The following is an 8,563-nucleotide window of genomic DNA, read 5'->3' on the forward strand; positions in this document are numbered from 1 at the left end:
ATTTATTCTTTGTGGGAGACCTGTATGATCGTAAACATTGGTTATGCTCTGGTGATAAGTTGTCAAAATTAAAAAGCACGGTCTTCGCTTTAAATTGCGAAGGAAATCGAACTATATAACTTACGTACTTGGAAATCGTAGCGTTGTAATCGTAGCGTCGTAATCGTACGGTCGAGTGTGCATGCGATACACACGGGGCTGTCGACCTTATCACTTCGCCTCGTCGTTCAGAACTTAAAAGGAGCACGCATACAATGTGCAGAGCTTCTGAAGAAACCACAAGATTTGAAATCTTGCTTAAGATATCCGACAGGTGTCTGTTTACGAAAAGCATTTAATAATGCGCTGAGGGCGGAGTTGTCCTGTTTTCGTGTTTCGTTTTAAAATCGTAGTTGTAGGAGCGTGAAGAGCTAAAACGCATCTCTTCAGGATAATTTTTGACATGAACGTCCGTTACAGATTCTGAATGCACTCGAGGGACTTGCATTACACCTTTATCTTCATTTCTCCGCCATCTAATATTATGGTTACCGGTCAAAGCTCATAGTTGCTCTATGCACAATGAGAAGACTGCGCGCTAATTGAAGGAGATACCGTGCTAGAAGCAGCAACGAGCGTCCCAATGATGATCCTGCCCCTGACTTGGCGAGCATCCTTGCTTCTGTGGCTAGCTGTTAGAGGACACCAATCAGGCAATCAACAGCTGCGACTGTTATCAGCATAAGAAAGTATTTTATATCACGCAAGAAGAGCACCGTTGTAGTTGTTCCGTCTGGCCACCACCAAGCTGTTTGCACATCTCCAGAACACGCGCGGTTTAAAAACTTATCGAGTTATCAGTTAACCGAAAAAAAAAAATCTCCGACGTCGACGGCATCGCGTCGCGACGGGCAACGAGCTATTGTGGAAACCGTCGTAGTAAAATAAAAAAAAAAAATGAGAGAATTTATTTTGTCTAGATTACACCAACTGTTCAATTCCGTTTTCAAATAAATTGAACCGGCACATGTAAAAATCATGCTGTGTCTCACACACGTAGATTAGATCACATCACATTTAATTGCAGAGCTTTTCTGTGGTACGTACGATAATCGTGACGCGAGAAGCGTGGCACAGTGTCGCAGCGCTGCAGCAGCTGGAAGCGGGGGGGAGTGGGAGTAGTTGTGACTGTGTCGGTGTTTGTACGTGTGTTGCCGGCCGCGCGCAGCGAAGAAAGTGGCCCTTGTCGTGAAGAAGGGGTCAGGGGAGGAGAGGTTCAGATGTCAAGGATCCCAGGCGGGCTTGACAACTGCCGTTCCACGCCCGGGCGAGAGCCAGCCTGTGGAACGGTTGCGCCGCCGAGCGTGGTACAAGGTAGCGGTTTCATAGCGCGCACGGCCCATTGTTGAAGGGCTGCCAGAACTGTAGCAGTTAGCTCGTTTGTTTAGCGTCGTATGAAACAATACAGAATTTTTGACCTATTCAATTTTTTTTTTTTCCGCTCAAGCATTTTAACTTACACAACTATTCTTCCGTTTTAAACGAATAGTATTTCCCACGGTTGTCTCAAAGGTGCATTATATAGCATAAAAGTTCATCTTTAAAACGCATGATCTGTCATGATAAAAAAGAACGCACGCGTGAAGCTTGTCTCAGCAGGACATGCGCAGAAGTCAGAAGTCAGCCACTCGGGTCTAGTGCACGGGCGCAGCAGCTCTCAGCCGCACGTGAGTGGACTAAGGTCGGACCGAGGTCACGTGCTGTGGAGGCCGGCGGCATTCTTCGCTCGCGACCAATAGCTTTCACCGCCGCGACTCCACCTGGCGAGCACGGCTGTAAGGGCGACTCTGGCTCGGCATCGCACCCTCAGCCGCTACGGCCAGGCCCCTGTGGGACTTTGTGCGGTGACCACTTTCCTATACCACATTCATTACTGTGTGTAGAATATTTTATACTTAAAAACTTCCATGAGAACACCCATTTCATCCTTTTCCACTGTCCAAAAAATACACGTTCAAAACGAAACTAGGGAACTAACTTGTATAGACAAGTGCAATGACTCTTATGCTATTCGTAATCATACACTTTTAATAAATCTCGAGGGGTTTGTAAATGGTGCGTTGATACGTGGAGCTCTGCACGTCTATTGGCGGCCTAGTCAGGCGGCCATCTTATGCAGTCTACAATTTCCACAGAATACTGCACCCTAGAATAAAGAGTTTTATTATTGGTTCAGAGTATGCAAATTCGTGCCCAGATTGCAGAAGTGACACATCCATCGTTCTAGCGGGCCATCAAACAAACGCATTCTTTTCCCCTCCGGTTTGCGATGGTAACATAGTGTTATTGACAATAACGTTTCTGGAAACAGCTCGCGCATTATTCATTTCCTTGGCGCCATGTTCCCGAGCTAGGTGCAGAGTTGGCAAGTTTCTAAAACAACATCCATTTAGACTTCTCAAAAAATACCAATATCAATTTTTTTTAAACTACCGTAAACAAACACAATAAAAATGAACTTAAACTTTTGTACTTCATTGTTATAGCCCTAACAATCGATAAAATGAAAACACATAACACAAAATCAATGTTTACAAAAAGCTATAAACTATGTTTCACAACCCACCATGACAAATATTTTTACTTAACTGATTAAAATCAGCCGTTCTTTAAATCACTACACATTTTTAGTTATTCGGGTTAACAAAATTCTCAATTCCATGCAGGAAGGGTGGCACTCGTGTGCCTTATTGGATGTTGGCCAGCCAAGGCTGGCTCCCTGGCCAACTAGTTTGTGACTCGTGTTATTTTGGATTTTGCCTAAACTAGTATTTGCTTTATGCTGTCAAATTAAAAACGCATGGTCTAAAAAAATAATTTTTTCTCAGACAGTGCCAAAAAAATAACACTTTCAATCGCGGCTATGCACCTGACTGGGGCACAGCCAGGGTTTGTGGAGGGGAAGAGAAAGGAAGTTATAAGAATATATTTGGGATAGGCCTGTTTCGGGGAGAGGGGGGTAGTGGGATACCCCCTGGCGAACAAGCAGTCCCGGGTCCTTCCTCAGTTACTTTTTAAACTATGATTCTTAAAAAAACTTGTCTTAATATGTGTTTAAAAAGAATGCTACTTTATAATTTTGCATGTTAGTGGCCATAAAATGAATCATACTTAGTCATTTTAAGCTGGTTAACGAAGTTCATTATAATTTTTAAAAAAAACCTGACTTCTCTTTTGCTCCTGACACACTCAGGTAATTAAATTATTATTTATTTGCAGACGTGTTGAAATTAAAATACTTGTTTTGCTGTTATTGCTGTTTTCGTTTTCTATGCAGGGTTATAAGATACGCTATATCTAGGGACTGGTTCGGTGACCTCCAGGGTAGACTCCACCGTCCTCTGCACACTCGGGCACATTGGCTGCTGACTGGTGCGGCGTCTCAACACTTATGTTACGCTACCATCTTATCCCGACTAGACTTATCCTACCGGCTGTAAATAAGTTTCACTTCAAAAATAATAACATCAGTCACTAGGTTTTTCTCCACCGCCCGATGGCGGGAGAGAGCCAGTTGGCAACTCTGGCCGTGACTGGCGCGCACGACACCAAATGCCAGCGCGCAGGTGTGGGTGTCTGCCGCAACATGGCGCAGGGCGTGGTGCGGCAGTTGGAGCGCGCTGGCTGCTGGTGGCCTTGGCGCAGTCTCCCGACAGAGTGTCACGTGGTGTGCTGGCCGCACGTGACCCAGCTGTCCAGACGCAACCATTCCGCTGTACGTCATGTACATTCTGTGGGCAGTCTACACGTTCCAACTTTATCCAAGTTCCGACCTCCACGGATATCCGCAATGGAGGGTTGACTTTGCCTCGTGCAACTGCATCAGCTCAGGAGAAGCAGATGAGCAGGAACACGGTGGTCAAGAGAAAGTCTTTTGAAACGAAGCCAAGTTATTGAAATAACTGCGGGTCCATCCCACAACTGACGTAATTATCTGCGGATGGATTGCAGTGCGTATAGTCAAATATAAGAGTTGGTGACGCCATACATGAAGAAAGAAGACACGTGCGTGAGAAAGGCTATTTCGCAGCATGAAAGACTAACAGCAACGTTACGATTCCTCGCTACAGGAAGAAGCTGTAAAGATTTGGAGTTCACAACCATAGAGTCTAAACCTGCGGCGACCGGTGAGTAGAATAATTCCTGAAACATCAATGTACCAGTCTTTGAAGGAGGATTATATGAAGATTAGCACAGTTTGAAGCAATTTATTTACTGTTTTCGGCAAGTGCAATAAGTGTAAACGTATGGTACAGATAAAGAAAAAAAAGAACAACACTAAACAGCTAGTCGGAATGTCGCAGAATGTGGCATGGCAAAGTTTAGAAAGATATTCATTATATTGTAATAACAAATGTGTCATATTTTAAGATATAATAACCAAACTAATTAAATAATAGTAAAATATGTTCCAGCATTTGAATAATGTAGTATGAAGTGCCTAAGCACAAGGGAAACATTTAACAATGAAGAATACAATGTAAAATCCAAAATGAACATATACTAACAACATTCCAAATCTCTAATTATTTACCTAGAAATTCGAAAAAAAAAAAAAAAATCAAGAAATCATCATAAAATTCATTATCTCAGGAGAGGTAGCATGCATCGTGTGCTAGGAGGGGATTGGCCAGCCATGACAGCGTTTGGTGCCATGACTAACTCCCCTCACTGACTTATCTAGAATAAAACTAGATAAGTTGTGCCCAGGTAAAACCCGCATAGACACAGGGAAAACCTTGGGCACTTTCATGCGGGATGCAAAAAATCATGCAGTTATATCAGGGAGGTTGGTTCCAGGAAACAGAGTGCTGGTTCCGGAAGAAGAGTTGGTCAGAGTAGAAATAAACTACTAAGCAATGGGCGGGAACTTGCACATTTCTGTCCGCATGGTTTTGGGAGTTAATGGTTTGTTGGGCGCGACTTTTGTCGTTTCCCGCCAGGCTGCCAGCCAGCTCGTGCAGTTAAAACTAAAGATTTAGTGAACGCTTGTGTAGACATTAGTAAATTTAATTACGTTAATTAATCTCGAGCTTCTGCATCGGGCCTCACTCCAGAATGGAGTCAGCTCGCCTGTCGCCTGTCAATGGCTGTCGGCAGCTAGCGAAATGATCCAATCTGTCATTGCGAAAATGTCATAGTCTCCCCATGTACGGCGAGAAGACTGCGCGCCAGTTCAGGGACTTGCGTTTAAGGGCGATACCTCACAAGAAGAACCAGCCAGTGTTGCACTTACCATCCCGCCTAACACAGGTACACCTTGACTAGGCAACATTACTCTCCTACAGCTTTCAACTTAAATAAAAAAAAACCTTCTAGGTTAGTGGGTAAATGTACTAAAACACTATAAATGTATAAAAAGCACAACATCCAGAACAAAGGCACTTCCGGCGGAGACTGGCGGTAGTTGCATCGCCCGCCGCTGGGCGCAGCACTAGCGCGAGTCACGTTTCTCATTGGCCCAGCAGCTGTCTCTCACGACGTGTTCTGGTCGCGCGGCTTAGCTGCACTTCCTCTTCCTCCTAGGAAGTTACTCAGTCCTCTTCCGCGAGTCCCTGCTTGTGTGACTTTTGTGTCCAGCACACCACCTAGTTCACATTCCTTATTGGTGGCTAAGTTAACTTACACTTAACTACATTAGCATTTACATTTCTCTGCATTGCATTAAAAAAAATCCCTTTTGGCACAGTCTAAAGGCGTATGTATATTTCGAGTTCCTATTTCTTCTGGAGCATTATGGAAACTTCTATAAACTTCTGGAACAATTTAAGAACTTAATAGACATGACAAACTAATGTCCAAAATTCCCAAATGATCGGTAAAACATTTTCTCATATTACAAGCAGCGAAAATGTTTCGAATGTTTTCAGCGCAATGCATCCAGCATTGAATAGCTTAGAACGAATTTTTTATTATGCGTTTTAAGGTAGTTATGAAATTTTTTTACCTTCTAACACTACATATTTTCATTCCCTTGCACTTATACTTAGTCGTATAAAAGTATGCTTTGGGCCACCGTTTAAGAAAATATTAATATGGTTTAAAATATATTCGAATGAATTTGATAGTAAGGAAATAATGATATATATATTTTTTTTATTTCAACCCCTGTTTTTACGGTAATAGTTCGTTTCATCTAAAATTGTTTCAGCCTGATATTGGCCGCCTCAGCGATGAAGACAGCACCGCCATGCTGCCGGAACTGCGACTGAGTGTTCTGGAGACTCGTATCGGCGAGCTGGGAAGAGGAGTCCGTGCTTCGCCAACTCGCTGTTCCACAACACAAGTCATCGGGCGAGCCTGCAGTGGCAGCCAACTGCGGGCTTATTAGAGGCAAGTTACGATATGCATTCGTGTGGCGTTAACATTCTCATCGTAACATCAGAGTTTTACGTGGATTATGTTCAGGCAATTCATTATAAATTTATCTATGGTAATTTTGTGATTTTGACTACAATGCTGGAATATAATTAATCTTATATGATGTGCAACTCTAGTGTCATGTTAGCTCACCGCCGATAACATCACAACTGCTGTGTTGCGTTTAGAACACACGCCAGTGATAGGACGTCTCCCACGTGTGTGCGTGACAGGTCGCGTGTTGTACAGTCACGTGTCGCGCGCCGTACAGTCACGTGCGCGTCAAGGCCTGCAACTGCCGCCCAAGGCCGACTTGACACTGTCTTACTTCAGGGGCTCCCAGTTTTGTAGGTAATGTTAAATAAATGCTGTTCGGGAAAATATGGTTTTAAATAGTTTCGGTATAAGAAAATAGAACACTTAGGGTTACCGGATGAGTAACATAAAAAAACAACTAAATGTCAACAAAAAGGAGAACGCACCTTGACAATACACTGAAACGTTTTTCTTAAGTGCTCAGTAAACATAGATTTTCGTTAGGTTTTACAACCGGGATATTAAACGATACAGACACTTATCTCCAACAATGAACAATTCTAAACAAACGCTGCTGGTAAAAACTTAAATTAAAAATTTTAAATACCTCCGACTTTGCAATTATCACTTGAAGCTATTATTATTAATTAAAATGCATTAAACACTATAATCGTATTTTACCATTGCTTAGTTTTTGTAATCTGTACAATAATGCACCATCCATACCATACTACATCAGGTCAAGGTTACAATGTTCTTGAAATACAATTGAAGTAACATGATACCAAGTTTCGAATCAATCAGACCTGTGAAAGTCGCTCTCAACCCTTCATCAACAAAAAAGACCTGATGATCTTCAAACGGCTGAGCATATTTTCTTGAATCATAGCTAAGAACACTCTCGATAAAGTCACCTTTTAAATTAAAAAACTAAATTAAATCTGTTGGTTCGTTTGGTAGCTACGATGCCACAGACAGATACACAAATACACACAAACTTAAAACACGCCTCTGTTTGCAACGTGCGTTGACAAGAGTAGCGGGGAGGATAGAAATATATATTAAAACATATATTAAATATATTCTTTCACCCAGTCTCGTTGATTACAAGCAAAATGAAAACAAAAGAGCGGAAATTTTCTCTCTCTCACTTGCATTTTATAAAAAAGACATTTGCTAGTTTCGCAACTGAAAATTTAAAATGACTATAAAAAGAGGATTTGTGTGGTCAGTTAACCATAAAATTACTGCAAACATATAGGTATAATGAATTTTTATTAAATTAGAAGTTTTCACTAACGATTTATTAACCAATGTAAACCTAATCATAACTAACGAAAAAAATTTTTTCTTGGAGTTGAAAACAAAATTGTTTTATAGTTTAATGTTTTTTTACTGTAAAAATTTGTGCTTTGTTGTAATTTTGTTGTATAACGAATATTTAGAAACTATAAACTATATGAAACTCTAAATAATAGCATAGAGTTGCAAATCAATAATCCTTCATTGCTAAAACATTATGTATCTAGTTGATAACAATTCCTTTTCAAACTGTATGTGCATGTATTTAACTTGATTAATACATTAAAAAATAGATCTTCTCATATAGGCAGTTTAAACTATCATTATTAGTGGCTTGTTGCAATAAAATAATGTTTTTTATTGTCAAAATATCAAATATGAAATTATTTCCTTTTTTCACGTGTTTTCTGAACAAAGCTTCACCACAGACGTGCATTTATTGACGTCTCCTTTTCAGCAAAAGAAAGCAATAGCAGCGGAACATACTCCTGAAGTTATTAATTTTCAGAGACTTCTTCTGAGAAGATTTAAATTATTCTTAGTGATATAGCAAGTAGTCCTACCGGTAATAATACCATACCATAAAAGTAAATAAGACCACTCCAGATGTAAAATAAAATTAAAAAAAACCCTAATTGTGCATGACCCACCGTGACCAATAACATGAGAACCAAACAACTTGCTGTTAGATCTGAGGAAATATATGTAATTGATAGTAATATATATTGTGCTTGTAGAAAAGTCTTAATAATTCTTAATTTTTATGAATATAAAATGTACATTTACTTGTTTACAATTGCTGAAATGAATGCTCTTGCTCGCATTA

General features: G+C 40.8%; 1 long non-coding RNA gene across 1 annotated transcript; it reads left to right on the forward strand.

Moving 5' to 3' along the window:
- The first annotated feature begins 1,159 nt into the window (after positions 1-1,159).
- LOC134535337 (uncharacterized) lies at positions 1,160-8,484 on the forward strand. The gene is made up of 2 exons (XR_010075610.1): positions 1,160-1,353; positions 6,191-8,484. It is a non-coding gene; the product is annotated as an uncharacterized LOC134535337 (long non-coding RNA).
- The last annotated feature ends 79 nt before the right edge of the window (positions 8,485-8,563 follow it).

The sequence above is a fragment of the Bacillus rossius genome, chromosome 8 (genome assembly GCF_032445375.1).
Source record: "Bacillus rossius redtenbacheri isolate Brsri chromosome 8, Brsri_v3, whole genome shotgun sequence".
Classification (NCBI taxonomy): Eukaryota; Metazoa; Arthropoda; class Insecta; order Phasmatodea; family Bacillidae; genus Bacillus; species Bacillus rossius.